A 17,809-nucleotide genomic window follows, 5' to 3' on the forward strand; every position below is an offset into this window, starting at 1 on the left:
ACCCATTTCCCACAGAGGAGTGTCCCCAGACCCATTGCCCACACAGGAGTGTCCCCAACCCCATTTCCCACAGAGTGTCCCCAAACCCATTTCCCACAGAGGAGTGTCCCCAACCCCATTGCCCACACAGGAGTGTCCCCAACCCCATTTCCCACGGAGTGTCCCCAAACCCATTTCCCACACAGGAGTGTCCCCAACCCCATTTCCCACACAGAGCTGTCCCCAACCCCATTTCCCACACAGGAGTGGCCCCAAACCCATTTCCCACAGAGAACTGTCCCCAACCCCATTTCCCACAGAGTGTCCCCAGCCCCATTTCCCACAGAGGACTGTCCCCAAAGCCATTTCCCACAGAGGAGTGTCCCCAAACCCATTTCCCACAGAGAACTGCAAACCCCATTTCCCACAGGGAACTGTCCCCATCCCCATTTCCCACAGAGGAGCCCTTGGTGGCACAGCCCTGTCCCTGTGCTGGCACAGCCAGCCCGGTGCTGGTGCCAGCCCAGGTGCCCTGGCTGTGTGCCCAGGGCACTCTGCAGGAATATCAGAGATCTCTGGGCCTCATTTGTGCCTCCCTGAACTTTACCCCAGCAAACAATGGTGAGAGGCAGCCTGGCATGGAGGGAAAATCCTGTTCCTGGCATGGAGGGAAAATCCTGGTCCTGGCATGGGGGGAAAATCCTGTTCCTGGCATGGGGGGAAAATCCTGTTCCTGCCATGGAGGGAAAATCCTGTTCCTGGTATGGAGGGAAAATCCTGTTCCTGACATGGAGAGAAAATCCTGTTCCTGGCATGGAGGGAAAATCCTGTTCCTGGCATGGGGGGAAAATCCTGTTCCTGGCATGGGGGGAAAATCCTGGTCCTGGCATGGAGGGAAAATCCTGTTCCTGCCATGGAGGGAAAATCCTGTTCCTGCCATGGAGGGAAAATCCTGTTCCTGGCATGGGGGGAAAATCCTGGTCCTGGCATGGAGGGAAAATTCTGTTTCTGGCATGGAGGGAAAATCCTGGTCCTGGCATGGAGGGAAAATCCTGTTCCTGGTGTGGAGGGAAAATCCTGTTCCTGTTCAATGTTTGCTGTACAAACTGCCATTCCTGTTTTGACAGCAAACAGGGAGAAATTTCAGCTCTCAGAGCTCCTGTGCCACAGAACCCCTCAGAGGGCTCTGCAACATCCAGGCAGCTTTGAATTTGAACCCCATGCCTAATTAGTAAAAAAAAAGCTAATAATTAATTTAGGGTTGATGTTCCTTCCAGGGCTCAAAATAGAAGTGAGGTTCCTGTTTGGGTGGGGAGTGAGGGGGTGGTAAAAATGCCTCACTCCATCCACCTCCTGGAGAAATGGCAGCTCTGAGCTTTGTTTTGTTTTGTTTTGTTTTATTTAAATTGGAAAATTTCCCTTCCAGATATCCCTCGCTGCTCTGTTTGTTTTGGTCAATGTTAAACCCCTGCGTGCTGTGAGTCCACAGCACGTTAAACTGATGGTGAGAAGGGGGAAAAGCCAAAAAGCTTCTTAAGTTCTCCATCAAGACCTTCCAGTGAAACTTATCTGCCTCAGGAAATAAAAATCTGATCGCTCCTTATCTTTGCAATTATCAGGCAAAAAAATAAAACTGTTTAATCTGTTGGTTTCAGGCCCAGGCCTGGTGGCTGCTCTGTCACGATAAGGAAAAGTCTCCCCGTGATCTGAGGCCCCTCATTAACCCCCAGGGGCTGATGATGTGCTGCAGGCAGAGCCAGACACGTGAAATTGGGGTTTTTTTTTTACAGTTTTGAGATGTGGATTTTGCCCTTAAAATTCCCATTATTCCCTGCACACCTTCCCCTGTGATGTGACAGAAAATCCCTTGGAACCCTGGCATAAAAACTCCTCTTCTTGGCCAGGAGGGTGAAAATGAGTGAGGGAGACAAGGAAATCTTAGAGCAACTCCCAATTTAAAATATTTAGAGAGTTTTTGCTTCATTCCCTGTGCCCATTCCCATGCCAGGGGCACCGGGGGGCTGTGACTGCTGGGGCTCAGCTCTCCCAGCTGACCTGAAACTGAAACTGCTTTTATTTTTTTACAGCTCTGAGATGTGGATTTTGTCCTTAAAACACCCCAGAAAATTCCCATTATTCCCTGCCCACCTTTCCCTCTGATTGACAGAAAATCCCTTGGAACATTGGTATAAAATCTCCATGGGTGAATGGGAGGGTGAAAATGAGTGAGGGGACAAGGAAATCTCACAGAAATTCCTAATTTAAAATATTTTGAGAGTTTTGCTTCTTTCCTTTTGCCCATTCCCATGCCAGGGGCACTGGGGGGTTGTGAGTGCTGGGGCTCAGCTCTCCCAGCTGACCTGAACCTGCTTTTATTTTTTTACAGCTCTGAGATGTGGATTTTGCCCTTAAAACACCCCAGAAAATTCCCATTATTCCTTGCACACCTTCCCCTCTGATGTGACAGAAAATCCCTTGGAACATTGGTATAAAAACTCCATGGTCAGAGGGGTGAATGGGAGGCTGAAAATGAGTGAGGGGACAAGGAAATCTCACAGAAATTCTTTGTTTAAAATATTTTGAGAGTTTTGCTTCATTCCTTGTGCCCATTGCCATGCCAGGGGCACCGGGGGCTGTGAGTGCTGGGGCTCAGCTCTCCCAGCTGACCTGAAACTGCTTTTATTTTTTTACAGCTTTGAGATGTGGATTTTGCCCTTAAAATTCCCATTATTCCCTGCCCACCTTCCCCTGCGATTGACAGAAAATCCCTTGGAACATTGGTATAAAAACTCCATGGGTGAATGGGAGGGTGAAAATGAGTGAGGGGACAAGGAAATCTCACAGAAATTCCTAGTTTTAAAATATTTTGAGAGTTTTGCTTCATTCCCTGTGCCCATTGCCATGCCAGGGGCACCGGGGGGCTGTGAGTGCTGGGGCTCAGCTCTCCCAGCTGACCTGAAACTGCTTTTATTTTTTTTACAGCTCTGAGATGTGGATTTTGCCCTTAAAACACCCCAGAAAATTCCCATTATTCCCTGCCCACCTTCCCCTGTGATGTGACAGAAAATCCCTTGGAACATTGGAATAAAAACTCCATGGTCAGAGGGGTGAATGGGAGGGTGAAAACCAGTGAGGGGACAAGGAAATCTCACAGAAATTCCTAGTTTAAAATATTTTGAGAGTTTTGCTTCTTTCCTTATGTCTATTTTCATGCCAGGGGGGGCTGTGAGTGCTGGGGCTCAGCTCTCCCGGCTCTCCTGGGGCTGCTCCTCACCCTGCAAAGGCTCTTTTGTCTGCTTCAAAGCCGTGACCTCATTTCACAGCCAGAAAACAGAGGGGGAGAAACCCCCCACAACCTGCCAGGGGATTTTATTTGTACAAATAAAAGTAACTGGGATTGTGGGGCACAGAATTGCCATGGGGAGATGGCCTGAGCAGCCTGGCACTGCTGAAGGGTTTGCTCAGTGCCTCCTTTGAGCAGGAGCACGAGCTCGGGCTGCCAAAATTTGCAGCCAGAGGGGTTCTGGAAGATGTGTGGGGTTTGGGTTGTTCCCTTTTTTTCCTGAGGAAAAGCTCCTGGCAAAAGCAGAGATGGAATGGAGTTCAGTTGCAGGGATGTTTGAGTTCAGTTTTAGGTGCTGGTGGCTCCTGGAAATGTGTGGAAAGGATGTGTGGATTTTGGGTTGTTCCCTTTTTTTCCTGAGGAAAAGCTCCTGGCCAAAGCAGAAATGTTGGAGTTCAGTTTGGGGTGCTGGTGGCTCCTGGAAATGTGTGCCTGGAGCATGTCTGGAGTTTGTGTTATTCCCCTTTTTTCCTGAGGAAAAAGCTCCTGGAAAAAGCAGGATGGGATGTTGGAGTTGAGTTTTTGGTGCTGGTGGCTCCTGGAAATGGTGCCTGGAGCATGTCTGGAGTTTGGATTGTTCGTTTTCCTGAGGAACAGGCTCCTGGCCAAAGCAGAAATGTTGGAGTTCAGTTTGGGGTACTGGTGGCTCCTGGAAATGGTGCCTGGAGCATGTCTGGAGTTTGGGTTATTCCCTTTTTCTCCTGAGGAAAAAGCTCCTGGCAAAAGGGGGATGAGATGACATTCAGTGGCAGGGATGTCTGGAGTTCAATTTTGGGTGCCTGGAGCATGTCTGGAGTTTGGGTTATTCCCTTTTTCTCCTGAGGAAAAGGCTCCTGGCAAAAGCAGAAATGTTGGAGTTCAGTTTGGGGTGCTGGTGGCTCCTGGAAATGGTGCCTGGAGCATGTGTGGAGTTTGGGTTGTTCCCATTTTTCCTGAGGAAAAGCTCCTGGCAAAAGCAGGATGGGATGTTGGAGTTGAACTTTTGGTGCTGGTGGCTCCTGGAAATGGTGCCTGGAGCATGTGTGGAGTTTGAGTTATTCCCCTTTTTTCCTGAGGAAAAAGCTCCTGGCAAAAGCAGGATGGTTGGAGTTCAGATTTGGGTGCTGGTGGCTCCTGGCAGTGTGTGCCTGGAGCATGTCTGGAGTTTGGGTTGTTCCCATTTTTTCCTGAGGAACAGGGTCCTGGCAAAAGCAGAAATGTTGGAGTTCAGTTTGGGGTGCTGGCAAAAGCAGGGATGGAGAGAGTTCAGGTGCAGGGATGGCTGGAATTCAGTTTTTGGTGCTGGTGGCTCCTGGAAATGTGTGGAAAGGATGTGTGGAGTTTGGGTTGTCCCTTTTTCTCCTGAGGGAAAAGCTCCTGGCAAAAGCAGGATGAGATGAAGTTCAGTGGCAGGGATGTCTGGAGTTCAATTTTGGGTGCCTGGAGCATGTCTGGAGTTTGGGTTGTTCCCTTTTTTTCCTGAGGAACAGGCTCCTGGCAAAAGCAGGATGGGATGTTGGAGTTCAGTTTTTGGTGCTGGTGGCTCCTGTGTGCCTGGAGCATGTGTGGAGTTTGGGTTATTCCCTTTTTTCCTGAGGAAAAAGCTCCTGGCAAAAGCAGGATGGGATGTTGGAGTTGAGTTTTTGGTGCTGGTGGCTCCTGGAAATGGTGCCTGGAGCCTGTGTGGAGTTTGGATTGCTCGTTTTCCTGAGGAACAGGCTCCTGGCAAAAGCAGGGATGGTTGAAGTTCAATTTTGGGTGCTGGCGGCTCCTGTGTGCCTGGAGCCTGTCTGGAGTTTGGGTTATTCCCCTTTTTCCCTGAGGAAAAAGCTCCTGGCAAAAGCAGGATGGGATGAAGTTCAGTGGCAGGGATGTCTGGAGTTCAGTTTTGGGTGCCTGGAGCATGTGTAGAGTTTGGGTTATTCCCTTTTTTCCTGAGGAAAAGGCTCCTGGCAAAAGCAGGATGGTTGGAGTTCAGTTTTTGATGCTGGTGGCTCCTGGAAATGGTGCCTGGAGCATGTGTGGAGTTTGGGTTGTTCCCTTTTCTCCTGAGGGAAAAGCTCCTGGCAAAAGGAGGATGAGATGAAGTTCAGTGTCAGGGATGTCTGGAGTTCAGTTTTGAGTGCCTGGAGCATGTCTGGAGTTTGGGTTATTCCCCTTTTTTCCTGAGGAAAAGGCTCCTGGCCAAAGCAGAAATGTTGGAGTTGAGTTTTTGATGCTGGTGGCTCCTGGAAATGGTGCCTGGAGCATGTGTGGAGTTTGGGTTATTCCCCTTTTTTCCTGAGGAAAAAGCTCCTGGCAAAAGCAGGATGAGATGAAGTTCAGTGTCAGGGATGTCTGGAGTTCAATTTTGGGTGCCTGGAGCATGTGTAGAGTTTGGGCTGTTCCCTTTTTCTCCTGAGGAAAAGGCTCCTGGCCAAAGCAGAAATGTTGGAGTTCAGTTTGGGGTGCTGGCAAAAGCAGGGATGGAGAGAGTTCATGTGCAGGGATGGCTGGAGTTGAGTTTTTGGTGCTGGTGGCTCCTGGAAATGTGTGGAAAGGATGTGTGGAGTTTGGGCTGTCCCTCTTTTTCCTGAGGAAAAGGCTCCTGGCCAAAGCAGAAATGTTGGAGTTCAGTTTGGGGTACTGGTGGCTCCTGGAAATGGTGCCTGGAGCCTGTCTGGAGTTTGGGTTGTTCATTTTCCTGAGGAACAGGCTCCTGACAAAAGCAGGGATGGTTGGTTTTCAGATTTGGGTGCTGGTGGCTCCTGGAAATGGTGCCTGGAGCATGTCTGGGGTTTGGGTTGTTCCCTTTTTTCCTGAGGAAAAGATCCTGGCAAAAGCAGGGATGGTTGGAGTTCAATTTTGGGTGCTGGCGGCTCCTGTGTGCCTGGAGCATGTGTGGAGTTTGGGTTATTCCCCTTTTTTCCTGAGGAAAAGGCTCCTGGCAAAAGGAGGATGAGATGAAGTTCAGTGGCAGGGATGGCTGGAGTTCAGTTTTGGGTGCCTGGAGCGTGTGTAGAGTTTGGGTTATTCCCCTTTTTTTCCTGAGGAAAAGCTCCTGGCAAAAGCAGGATGGGATGTTGGAGTTGAGTTTTTGGTGCTGGTGGGTCCTGGAAATGGTGCCTGGAGCATGTGTGGAGTTTGGGTTGTCCCTTTTTCTCCTGAGGAAAAAGCTCCTGGAAAAAGCAGGATGAGTTGAAGTTCAGTGGCAGGGATGTCTGGAGCTCAGTTTTGGGTGCTGGTGGCTCCTGGAAATGTGTACCTGGAGGATGTGTGGAGTTTGGATTGTTCGTTTTCCTGAGGAACAGGCTCCTGGCAAACGCAGGATGGGATGTTGGAGTTCAATTTTGGGTGCCTGGAGCATGTGTGGAGTTTGGGTTATTCCCTTTTTTCCTGAGGAAAAAGCTCCTGGCCAAAGCAGGGATGGGATGTTGGGAGTTCAGTGTTGGGTGTAGTTGGGGTGAGATTTATCTGAGCCCTGTGTGGGCACAGTTTGGGGTCAGGGCCGCCCCTCATCCCTCCTGGCACTCCCCCATTTGCTCCTGAGCTGCTCCACAGCCCCGGGCTGCATTTGCAGCCTCGTGTGCAGCCTTGGCTTTGCTCAGACACCAGAACCGTCCTTCCCACCCCAAAGCCACCCTGGCTGGCCCTGTGACTGTCATTTTCCAGATAAAGCCAGGGGTGATGGGGCAGAGCTGCCTGCTGAGGAGTCAGCTGTCCCCTCGCTCAGCATTTCTGCTCCAGCTGCAAACCAGCAGTTCCAGTTTCACTTCCCATTTTCCCAGCCCTGTGATCAGACAGGAGGGCTCACAAGGGCAGAGCTCTGAGGGCTGCAGGCTGCTCCCTGTGCAGATGGGGAAATGCTTCTGTCTCGCTCAGCACTGGTGGTTTCTGAGCTCAGGGGTTTTGTGTGGGGGTGCTCGGTGCTGAGCTGGCCCCTGGCGCCACGTGGGTGCTCTGGGTGCCACCAGCTCTGCTCTGCTCGTGGCCCAGCTCCTGCTTGTTGGGGTGAGCACTTGGTGACCCCTGATTGTGACCCCAGTTTGTGACCCCAGTCCCAGCTTGTTGGGGTGACCCCTGTTTGTGATCCCTGTTTGGGATCTGAGTTTGTGATCCCTGTCTGTGATCCCAGCTCCAGTTTGTTGGGGTGAGCACTTGGTGACCCCTGTTTGTGATTCCCAGCTCCAGTTTGTTGGGGTGACCCCTGTTTGTGACCCCTGTTTGGGATCTGAGTTTGTGATTTGAGTTTGTGATTTCCAGCTCCAGTTTGTTGGGGTGATCCCTCTTTGTGATCCCAGCTCCAGCTTGTTGGGGTGAGCACTCGGTGACCCCTGTTTGTGATCCCAGCTCCATTTTGCTGAGGTGAGCACTCTGTGATCTCTGTTTGTGATCCCAGCCCCAGTTTGTTGGGGTGAGCACTCTGTGACCCCTGTTTGGGATCTGAGTTTGTGACCCCAGTTTGTGATCCCAGCCCCAGCTTGGTGGGGTGACCCCTGTTTGTGATCCCTGTTTGGGATCTGAGTTTGTGACCCCAGTTTGTGACCCCAGCCCCAGCTTGTTGGGGTGACCCCTGTTTGTGATCCCTGTTTGTGATTTGAGTTTGTGATTTCCAGCTCCAGTTTTTTGGGGTGATCCCAGTTTGTGACCCCAGCTCCAGCTTGTTGGGGTAAGCACTCTGTGACTCCAATTTTGATCCCAGTTTGTGATCCCAGCTCCTGCTTGTTGGGGTGACCCCTGTTTGTGATCCCTGTTTGTGATCTGAGTTTGTGACCCCAGTTTGTGACCCCAGCTCCAGTTTGTTGGGGTGAGCACTTGGTGACCCCTGTTTGTGATTTGAGTTTGTGATTTCCAGCTCCAGTTTTTTGGGGTGATCCCAGTTTGTGACCCCAGCTCCAGCTTGTTGGGGTGATCCCTCTTTGTGATCCCAGCTCCAGTTTGTTGGGGTGAGCACTTGGTGACCCCTTTTTGTGATCCCAGCTCCATTTTGCTGAGGTAAGCACTCTGTGATCTCTGTTTGTGATCCCAGCTCCAGTTTGTTGGGGTGAGCACTTGGTGACCCCTGTTTGTAATCTGAGTTTGTGATTTGAGTTTGTGATTCCCAGCTCCAACTTGTTGGGGTGACCCTGTTTGTGATCCCTGTTTGGGATATGAATTTGTGATCCCTGTCTGTGATCCCAGCTCTAGTTTGTTGGGGTAAGCACTTGGTGACCCCTTTTTGTGATTTGAGTTTGTGATTTGAGTTTGTGATTTCCAGCTCCAGTTTTTTGGGGTGATCCCAGTTTGTGATCCCAGCCCCAGTTTGCTGGGGTCTCACCTCTTCTGATGCTGCATCCCTGGGGCCATCAGGGCTCACCAAACCCATCCCAGCACCCCAAATTCCCTCTCAGTGGTTATTGGGGTGCCCTGCCAGCCTTGCAGGGTCTGAACCCCCAAATTCCCTCTCAGTGGGTGCCCAGCCATTATTGCAGGGCTGGATCTGCTGCAGATGAGTGAGGGGGACAAGGAGATCTCAGAGCAGCTCCCAGTTTAAATAGTTTTTCAATTTTTTTCAGCTAAATATTTTCATATTTAGATGAAAATTTTCATATTTAGCTGCAGGCTCTGGAGGATCGGGGGTTTGGAGCTCCAAATTCCCTCTCAGTGGTGACTGGGGCTAGTCAGTGCACATGGGTGGGGGGACAAGGAGATCTCAGAGCAGCTCCCAGTTTAAAATATTTAGATGAAAAATTGAATATTTAGCTGCAGGCTCTGGGAGTTTAAAATATTGAGATGAAAAATTTTCATATTTAGCTGCAGGCTCTGGGGAATGGGGGGTCTGGAGCCCCAAATTCCCTCTCAGTGGTTACTGGGGTTACTCAGTGCACATGGGTGGGGGGACAAGGAGATCTCAGAGCAGCCCAGTTTAGAATATTTAGATGAAAACTTGACTATTTAGCTGCAGGCTCAGGGGAAGGGGGGTCTGAGGCACCTGTTGGGGTTGCAGCCCTGCGGAGGCCGCTGCCCTTTTTAAGTGTCCATCTCTTTCTCCTTGCTCCCCTTCACAACCAGCCCATTGTGCTGGGGGCTCCAGCAGCTGGGTGGAGTGTTTCAGGCTCAAGTGTAATTTCAGTGCTTTTAAAAGCTTTTTGGAGGGCTTTTTTCTTTTCTTTTTTTTTCTTTTTTTTTTTTTTCTTTCCCCTGAAGAGGACAGCAACGCCAACAAGGGATAATTTGATGGATTACTCTGCAGGGCTGAGGGGCTCTCCTTAATCCCCTTTGTGGGGCTGCTGGAGGAGACGCAGAGCAGAAGCCCCCCAGCCCCAGGCAGAGAAAAGGCAGCTCAGCAGGGTGGGTTTTACACTCTGACACATAAATACAGGCCCTGGTCATGTGGTGCTGGATATAATCTGTGCCCGTCCCCGCTCTGAGGAGAAGGGGGCACCTGGAGGGGGCTGATTTTTTTCCCCCACTTTCCAGTTTAATTTGCATTTTGATTCTTCTTCTTGAAAAAAAAAAAAAATAATAATAAGCAGAGAAGAAAGGCCCTGGGGGGAGAGGTTGATTTGGATCAAGTGCCAGGGGTGATGGGCACAGTCTTTGAGCAGCAGAAACGAGTGAAAAGCAGAAGCAGAGATCATCTCATTTCCCCTCCTGCTCCGGAACGGGGGGCTCCTCTCATGAATAAAAGCAAGAGCTCGGGTCGTGCAGCAGCAAAACAAAGCTGGGGCTCTGCTGTGCAGCCAGCCAGGCTTGTCTGAGGGCTGGAAACGCTGCAGCAGCCCCGACACAGCTCAGGGGAGCGTGACCACGAGGGCTGAGCCTCTCAGGGCTGAAGTGCTGCTGATTTTGGGGGTGCTGAGGAGTTTGAGAGGGTTTTTTTTGGTGAAGTTTGGTGAGGAGATGCCAGTCCTGAGTGGGTGCAACGCTGCCAGACCCTGCTGGGCACCAGCACAGCCCCCAGCCCGGGCTGGAGACCCCTGTGCAGCTGAGCTGGGGCTTTTCACACCAGCACCCTGACCTGAGCTCAGCTTTGGGCAGCTCCTGAGGAGGTGAGGCTGAGGATGAGGATGAGGTGAGGATGAGGATGAGGTGAGGCTGAGGATCATCCCAGCAGCACTGGCCCCTGCTGGCTGCAGGACTCGGGGTGCCCAGCTCCAGCAGTGCCAGCTCCAGTTGTGTGTGCCCAGCTCCAGTTGTGTGTGCCCAGCTCCAGTTGTGTGTGCCCTTCTCCAGCTGTTGCCAGCTCCAGTTAAGCTCAGTTCCAGCTGTTCTCCCAGCTCCAGTTGTGCCCAACTCCAGCTGTGTGTGCCCAACTCCAGCTGTGTGTGCCCAACTCCAGCTGTGTGTGCCCATCTCCAGCTGTGTGTGCCCAACTCCAGCTGTGCCCAACTCCAGTTAAGCCCAGCTCCAGCAGTGCCCAGCTCCAGCTGTTCCCAGCTCCAGCTGTTCCCAGTTCCAGCTGTGCCAACTCTGGCAGTGCCCATATCCAGTTGTTCCCAGCTGTGCCCAGCTCCAGTGAAGCTCAGCTCCATCTATTCCCATCTCCAGCTGTGCCCACCTCCATTGTTCCCGTTCCAGCAGTGCCCACTCCAGCTGTGCCCACCTCCATTGTTCCCATTCCAGCTGTTCCCAGCTCCCGCTGTTCCCACCTCCATTGTTCCCACTCCAGCTGTGTCCAGCCCCTGCCCCTGGCATGGATGCCCCGGGCAGCCCCAGGCTGAAGCCCAGCCAGGATCAAGGAGCTGCTGACCCTGGCACAGCCCTGGCACGGCCCTGGGCTCGTGTCTGTGCCCCAGAGAGCTCCAGCAGTGCCAGCCTGGCCTCTGCTGAGCCAGTGACCCCCTCAGGCACAGGGGGGCTCTGTCTGGAATGGGAGGAGGATGAGGAGGAGGATGAGGAGGAAGGCTCCTGTGCCACAGGAGGGTGCAGGCCGTAGGACAGAGGCTCTGGGATGGAGTTAGAGCATCCCTGGAGTGTGAGGTGTGAGGGTGAAGGGCAGGACAGAGCTCCCTCCATCCAGCCTGCCAGCACTGCCCGTGGGCTGTGCATGCCCAAATGGAGAGATGCCCTCAGCTGTGCCAGGGATCCCTCTGTGCCCTAAAGGATTCGGGATTTTAGCCCTGGGAGCAGCAGGATCCCCTTCCAGCGGGGTGGAATGCAGAGAGAACCATCCCCCAAATCCACCCCCCGAATCCAGGGCTGTCCCTGCGGAAGCTGGAGCTGCCACCAGGAGTGGCCCCAAAGGGTCACAAGTGACCCCCATGGCCTGAGGGATCCTGGCTGCTGGAAAATTTCTGACCGTGGTTTGCTGTCAGGAAATGCTGGTTCAGCAAAAGGAAAAGAGATGTCAACTCCAACAGTCAAAAAAAAAAAAAATCAGAAAGAAACAAAAAATATGATACCAATGAAGAAACTCTCCTGGGGGCTTTTTGAAGCAGTGAGGTTTATTTTTCAGTGCCCTGCTTTTATTGTTTATTGACATGTAGGATAAACACAGCCAGAGCAGAGGCTGCACCATCTTTTCCCCCGTGGTTTTGCTCAGTACATGGTAGGTAACAGCTTCTGCATACCCAACATATCCTACCCAGTGCCTACCTGCAATAACACAGGTGCTAACAGCCCTGGGGGATGAGGAGGGAATCCCAAACCCTGCTCTGGAGGGGATTTCCAGGCTGCTGCTGCTCTTTCCCCAAGAATGGAGCCCCGGGGTGTCCGGTTTATCTTGGCTGTTTGAGGGGCCTGGAAAGGCCCGGGGTGGCCTTGGGGCAGCCCGCGTATCGAAGGACGAGAAGAGGCTTCAGTTCTTCTTTCTGTTTTATGTTTATTAATTGTTTATCTAAAAGATTTTCTTTCAGCCGAACAGAGCTCTGCTCAGCAGTCAGCCATGAGCACACTGTGCTGCCCTCCCGGGCAGCCACGTATCTTTATACCCATTGTTACGTATACAATATTTATCATTTTTCCCCAATACCATTTATTCTTATAACTCGGTGCACTCTCAGTAATAACCAATCCAAAGGTGCCACCGTGGCCAAAGAAGATGGAGGAGAAGAGGAAAAAGAAGGAGGGCAGGACACACCCCAATTCCTCCATCTTACTCCTCTAAACCCCCCTGTACAGAAATCCTAAACCCTGTGTCTCACCCTCTAATTAGCTAATCTTTTCGCCATTCACCCTGGTGAAGCCCTCTTATCTTCATAAAGGTGTTGTCTCCCGTGTAGGGTCAAAGTCCTGCCACCAGACACTTCTGGCAACATTCCAGGACTCCCGGGTCCCCCAAGGGTGGTCTCGGGGGCCCGGCATCCCAGGACTCAAATCCTGAGATCCCACACCGGGGCTCCAAGGAAACGCGGGGTTAATTCCCAGGGCCCGGATCCATCCCCTCCCCGAGCTGTGAATGGGGTCAAGTGCAGAGGGGGGCATATGTGGCCCGAAGTTTAGAATCCGACTAGCTGAGGGCGAAAGGCCGACACCCCTCTGCTATTCCTGGCCAGCACCCTTCGGCGTCTGAGGGCCTCGGGCTGTGCTGGCTGCGGACTGGCTCACACCGCTGGGATTGGGGAGGAACGGAGCTGACCATTTCCCGGGGGTTAAACATCGGTTTATTGACGGTGATGCCGCATCTAAACACCGGGAAACCATCCGGGAAAAAGTTTTTTTTTTCATAGGGGGTGAAAACAGGATTATAAAGCAAGGGGGTGGGTACAGACAGAGCCAATCGGGAAAGGTGAGGGGATGAATTTCACAGAACTGACACTCCATGGAGACCAATAATCAAAAGGTAAAGGAGGTGTCCTGGGACCCCAGCCAGCCACCATCTCCAGAGAGGAGAAGGTTCTCGAAACCTGGGAGGAGAAAGGGAGTGATTGACTGGACAGGGAGGAAACAACTTTCACTTATAAGGGAAACCAGGGGAGGAGCAATTACATATCGGCAACTATGAATAGCGGTTACTATAGCAACTTAGCTGACAGGCTAGCAGTGGCGGGAAAAACTGGGGGGACGAAACCATTTTACACATAATAGGGGAGAACAATACATAAATTGGGGGAATAACACAAGAAACTTAGCAACACACTACCACAGTCAAGGAGATTTGGGAGGGGAGGAGGGGTCAGGAGAGGTCAGGTGAGTGCTCCATTCCATGCCAGGAGCCTGCCAGAGCTATTCTCCATGGTGCATTTCCCATTCAGCAGCGCTGAATGGACACTGATAGCTGTGAAAGGCCCTGGCTGCTCCTGAGAGCTCTGTGCCACCCTTTCTTCCCAAAGGGCTGCAGGGAATTCACAAAGAGCCCCTCAGAAGGTTGGAAATGGAATGTTGGGGTTGTGAACGGGAGATGTTTGTCTGTCCCTGTCTGTGGGCAGGGAGGGTGAGGAGTGAATCACCTGGGCTGGAGCAGCCCCACCTCAGCCCAGGGATTCCCTTTCCTAAGGGAATAAACCGGGGCAGAAATAATGCCCCGGTTATAAAATAATATATATAATTATATATTTTATATATAATTATATAAAATATATATAATATATATATAAAATATATATAATATATATTATATATTTATATATTTTTATATATATTTATATATAATATAAATATTTAATATTTATAAATAATTAATATAATATATAATTAAATATAATATTTAATTATATTAATTATATATTTTATTATATTAAATTTTATAAATTTTATTATATTAAATATTTAATATATAAGTAAATATAATATTTATAAATAGTTAATCTTTATATATTTATATTTATATATTTTATATTTATATATTTATATATAATATATAAAAAATATATAATATATATAAAATAATGAATAATTGTCTTGGTTTGGAAAGCCAGGAGTCTGCTGAGGAAGGCAGGATCTTCCCCTGAAATGGAGAATGTAAACCCTCCCCACCTCTCTCTGAACTGCTGTAAATTTGAAATTAAGGGCTCTCAGGCAAAAACATGGGAGCAGGAAATAACAGTTCCTTAATAGGAAATGGAAAAAAAATAAAAGGATAAAATAAACAATGCAGTTGTCTTGGTTTGGAAAGCCAGGAGTCTGCTAAGGAAGGCAGGAGCCTCCCCTGAAATGGAAAATGTAAACCCCATCCCTCTGAATTGCTGTAAATTTTAAATTAAGGAGCTCTCAGGCAAAAAATATGGGAGTAGGAAATGACAGTTAGGAATAGGAAAAGGAAAAATAAAAGGATAAAATAAATAATGCAGTGAACTAAACCAACACTGCCAGAGTCAGAGCCCAACCTGACACCCTGTGGGTCAGGCTGTTGGCAGCAGCCCCATTGGAATTGTGGCTCAGCCCTCCTGCAGTGTCAGGGCTGGTTCTGCTGGAGCAGGATCCTGGAGAAAGGTGCAGTCTCTGCCTCTGGAGACCCAGGGGAAGGAGAGGCAGCTGCTGTTCCTCTGGGCAATCCAGTGCAGAAGCTGTGCTGGTGTTCCAGAATCTCCAGATTCTATCCGGGTAGGAATGTGTGAAATCTCAGCTTGTGTCCAGTTAGGAATGTTTGAAATCTCAGATTGTATCCAGGTAGGAATGCTTGAAATCTTAGATGATATCCGTGTAGGAATGTTTGAAATCTCAGATTATATCCAGGTAGGAATGCATGAAATCTCCAGATTATATCCGGGTAGGAATGTTTGAAATTTCAGATTGTATCCATGTAGGAATGTTTGAAATCTTAGATTGTATCCAGGTAGGAATGCTTGAAATGTCCAGATTATATCCAGGTAGGAATGTGTGAAATCTAAGCTTGTATCCAGGTAGGAATGTTTGAAATCTTAGATTGTATCCGGGTAGGAATGTTTGAAATTTCAGATTATATCCAGGTAGTAATGTTTGAAATCTCAGTTTGTATCCAGTTAGGAATGTTTGAAATCTCAGATTATATCCAGGTAGGAATGTTTGAAATCTCCAGATTATATCCAGGTAGGAATGTTTGAAATCTTAGATTGTATCCAGGTAGGAATGTTTGAAATCTCAGATTATATCCGGGTAGGAATGTTTGAAATCTCAGTTTGTATCCAGTTAGGAATGTTTGAAATCTCAGATTATATCGGTGTAGGAATGTTTGAAATCTCCAGATTATATCCAGTTAGGAATGTTTGAAATTTCAGATTGTATCCAGGTAGGAATGTTTGAAATCTCAGATTATATCCGTGTAGGAATGTTTGAAATCTGATTATATCCAGGTAGGAATGTTTGAAATCTCCAGATTATATCCGGGTAGGAATGCTTGGCTCCTCCCTCTGGGCTCCCATCTCCCAATGGGATGCTGTAGTTCTTATCAGCCATGCAGGGACATTCAATAGCTGTTATCAGCAATGTCCCCTCCCAGGGAGGAGTGATTGTGGTCACTCAGAGAGAGAGATAAGGCAAACTGCCCACTTGACAAAGGCAATCTGCCATACAGATGGTAATGGAAAACATCTTGCCTTGCAATCTTCAACAATAATAAAATTATCAAATGGTTTGGGGGTTGGGAGGGATCTTAAATCTCATTTTTTTTCCACGTGCAGGGACACCTTCCACTATCCCTGGCTGGGTTTGGGCACTCCCAGGGATGGAGCAGCCACGTTTTCTGTGGGAAAGCTGTTCCAGTGCCTCAGTTTCCTCACCCTGAACCAAACTCTGTGTCTGGTCCCTGCTGTGCGTTGAGCTGCACAACCACTGCGAATCAAAGCCTCCAAAGCCACATTCACCATCATCCCCTGGTCCCTCTGCATCAGTAGAGAGATTATGGAGAAGCAGGACATGGATCCTTCCAGGAATAAATGAGTTTTTCTCTGCCAGGTAAGTACACCCACATTTTATTAATTTTAATTTTTAAAATAACCAGCCCTCCCTCTTCATTGAGATGGGATTTCCTCTAAGACCCTGTGTTGGGAAGATTTAGGAGATTGTGAGGAGGAAAGGTTCCTTTGTGTGTAAAATCCACCTTTTCCAGGTGTTTGGGGTTGGTTTTTTTCCCTAAAATCTTCCCTTTGTCCCGCCAAGCTTTGCTCCTGCCCTGGACCCACCCATTACCTGGCTGCCAGGTGAGGCAGCCTCTGGGAGCTGCTCTGCTGATCTTGGGGAAATTGGGAAAATTGGGTTTGGAAAATTGGGTTTGGAAGCTTTAAAAGCAACCAGAAAGCCATGGGTTTGGAGATGTTTGGATTTTATTAAAAAAAGAAATTGATCTGAGATGGTTTGGGGTTTTTAGAAGAAAGCCATGGCTTTGGAGATTGTTGGGTTTTTAGAAGAAGCCTGTGGGTCTGGAGATGGTTTGGGTTTTTCAAAAGACAGCCATGGATTTGAGATGGTTTGGGTTTTTAGAAGAAAGCCATGGGTTTGAAGATGGTTTGGGTTTTTTGAAGAAAGCCATGGGTTTGGAGATTTTTGGGTTTTTAAAAGAAAACTGTGGGTTTGGAGATGTTTGGTTTTTATTAAAAAAAAGCCATGGGTTTGAGATGGTTTGGGGTTTTTAGAAGAAAGCCATGGGTTTGGAGATGTTTGGATTTTATTAAAAAAAGCCATGGATCTGAGATGGTTTGGGGTTTTTAGAAGAAAGCCATGGGTTTGGAGATTTTGGGTTTTTAAAAGAAAACTGTGGGTCTGGAGATGGTTTGGGTTTTTCAAAAGACAGCCATGGGTTTGAGATGGTTTGGGATTTTTAGAAGAAAGCCATGGGTTTGGAGATGTTTGGATTTTATTAAAAAAAAGCCATGGATTTGAGATGGTTTGGGGTTTTTAGAAGAAAGCCATGGGTTTGGAGATTTTGGGTTTTTAGAAGAAAACTGTGGGTTTGGAGATGTTTGGATTTTATTAAAAAAAAGACATGGATTTGAGATGGTTTGGGGTTTTTAGAAGAAAGCCATGGGTTTGGAGATTTGGGGTTTTTTTAAAAGAAACCTGTGGGTCTGGAGATGGTTTGGGTTTTTCAAAAGACAGCCATGGGTTTGGAGATGTTTAGGTTTTTTAAAAGAAAACCAGAGAGCTATAGCTTTGGAAATTTTTGGGTTTTTAAAAGAAGAGCCATGGGTTTGGGTTTTTTAAAAGAAAACCATGGCTTTAAGATGGTTTTGGTTCTTTAAAAGAAAACTGTGGGTTTGGAGATGGTTTGGGTTTTTTAAAAAGAAAGCCATGGGTTTGGAGATGTTTAGGTTTTTTAAAAGAAAACCAGAGAGCCATGGCTTTGGAGATTATTTGGGATTTTTAAAAGAAAGCCGTAGGTTTGAAAATGGTTTGGATTTTTTAAAGAAATCCATGGGCTTGAGATGGTTTGGGTTTTTTAAAAGAAAACTGTGGGTTTGGAGATGGTTTGGGTTTTTTAAAAGAGAGCCATGGGTTTGGGTTTTTTAAAAGAAAGCCATGGCTTTGGAGATATTTGGGGTTTTTTTAGAAGAAAGCCATGGCTTTAAGATGGTTTGGGTTTTTTAGAAGAAAGCCATGGCTTTGGAGATATTTGGGGTTTTTTTTAGAAGAAAGCCATGGCTTTAAGATGGTTTGTTTTTTTTTTAGAAGAAAGCCATGGCTTTGGAGATGTTT

The 17,809-nt window shown here is 48.5% G+C and overlaps 1 protein-coding gene across 3 annotated transcripts in view; it reads left to right on the forward strand.

Moving 5' to 3' along the window:
• SLC45A3 (solute carrier family 45 member 3) overlaps positions 1-17,809 on the forward strand; it is a 49,842-nt gene that overhangs the window by 9,694 nt on the left and 22,339 nt on the right. For all 3 annotated transcript variants that reach the window (XM_074528117.1, XM_074528116.1, XM_074528118.1), the window contains one exon: positions 15,799-16,072. The gene's annotated coding sequence lies outside the window, so the exon portion shown is untranslated. The remainder of the gene's footprint in view (positions 1-15,798; positions 16,073-17,809) is intronic.

Source organism: Zonotrichia albicollis, chromosome 28 (assembly GCF_047830755.1).
Source record: "Zonotrichia albicollis isolate bZonAlb1 chromosome 28, bZonAlb1.hap1, whole genome shotgun sequence".
Classification (NCBI taxonomy): Eukaryota; Metazoa; Chordata; class Aves; order Passeriformes; family Passerellidae; genus Zonotrichia; species Zonotrichia albicollis.